This window comes from Trachymyrmex septentrionalis, unplaced genomic scaffold, assembly GCF_001594115.1.
Source record: "Trachymyrmex septentrionalis isolate Tsep2-gDNA-1 unplaced genomic scaffold, Tsep1.0 scaffold87, whole genome shotgun sequence".
NCBI lineage: Eukaryota > Metazoa > Arthropoda > Insecta > Hymenoptera > Formicidae > Trachymyrmex > Trachymyrmex septentrionalis.
Window position 1 is genome coordinate 4,028,669 of NW_017306059.1, and position 1,737 is coordinate 4,030,405.

A 1,737-nucleotide genomic window follows, 5' to 3' on the forward strand; every position below is an offset into this window, starting at 1 on the left:
AAGTTTAAAATACATTATTTTAATTAATTCTTTTAATTAAATGTCCACGAGCAGAACACTTTGTATTAATATTATATACGTAATGTATAGTTACATAAATATTACTAATATGTTTTCACATATACGTGACGATGGAACATTTTTTTAACGTTTCTGCATAGTAATATACAGTCCGTTATGATAATTAAATAGATTGCTAAATTCATGGAGTATTCTAAGAAACGCGGGCATTCTGCAGTTTTCCAAGAATGTAACTTGAAATTGTTCCGGGACATGAGAGCATTCACCAGCGAGATAAACGGTGCGCGGAACGGTGTTATCGTCGCCTGCGACGGAGTATGAAAAGGCAGCATCGCGAAGGCGACACATGTGTACCAGCGTGGGTACACCGGCGCTGTATGCAAAAGCACGGGGCCGATAAAATCAAATCCCGCGTACGTACCCCGGTACGTGACTGACAGGTCGGCTTCGTCACCGGGACTCGAGAGATAAAAGCTAGAGCGCATAACGAGGTGCCTGTGAGAGTGGAAGGCTCGCGAAGAACCACCGTGGAACCGAACGTGAGCACGCCGCGACACGTACACGCGGTTGTTTTACCAAATGCGGTACCATTTTCCTATTATTTTCCTGTTATTTTCATTATTTTCCGCGTCTTGTACACGCCATCGCGTTACTTCCAACGTCTCCTTTTCACACAGTCACGCAGACAATATTTTTGCGTAAAAACTGAAGATTTCGATGAGTCGTTTCAACGTTTTTCACAGTCGTGATTTTTTTTAACTACGATAATATTTTCCTTTCCACTATTACAAAATCATCATGAGAATAATTAAGATTCTAATTGAAATGTTGTTATTGAAATATTTTAATTAAAAACGTTTTTCATAGTCGTGATTTTTTTAAACTGTATGTTCTCATTTCTACTTTGACAATAAATTGTTATAAAAATAATTAAAATTATAATTAAAATGCTGTCATTTGGATATTGTAAGTGAAATAATGAAACAATACGATAATGATTTCAAAATCTTACTTTTACAATTATAAAGAAAATTGTCATAAAAAAATTGTCATAAAAAATTCTAATTATAATGGAATGCTGTCATTTAAATATTTTAAGTGAAAATAAACTTCGAAATTCGTAAAGTGGATGATTAGGAAAAGTTATATCGTAAGATACGAAACGAAAGACAAAGGATATGTATAATTCGCGCACTTATATTCGCGGAATGTGGCGTTACCGTGACAGATACAATAGGATGAGCCTCGGAGCGACACATGTTTTGTTATCTCAGTATTCGAAAACCGTTGGAGACATTAAGTAACATTGTTTAACCAGGGCAACGGTAGATATATGTATAGCGGTGGAGACGACGCACAAAAATAGCATCGAAAGCGAATCGTGGCGAGTTCAAGAGCGAAGGCCTCGGCTTATTGAGCGAAGAGAGACAGACTCGGAGAGAGGAAGACAATAGGTCGAATGTAAATGTAAGAACGTGAGACCCATCCTTATTATCTCCGTTTATACACGACGATTTAAACAGAAAGTGATCTCCTCGTCCTCATGTTAATTCAACTGCTGAGGTCTCTCCCGACAGTCCTGTATACGCGATCTTTTTTAACAATTGTTACTAATAAAAAAAAAAAACCATCTTTCTCTACATTCATTGGTAACCGTCATGGTCAGCCATTTTTTAAGTATACATATCAAAGTCTATAATTTAGAAAAAATTGAGA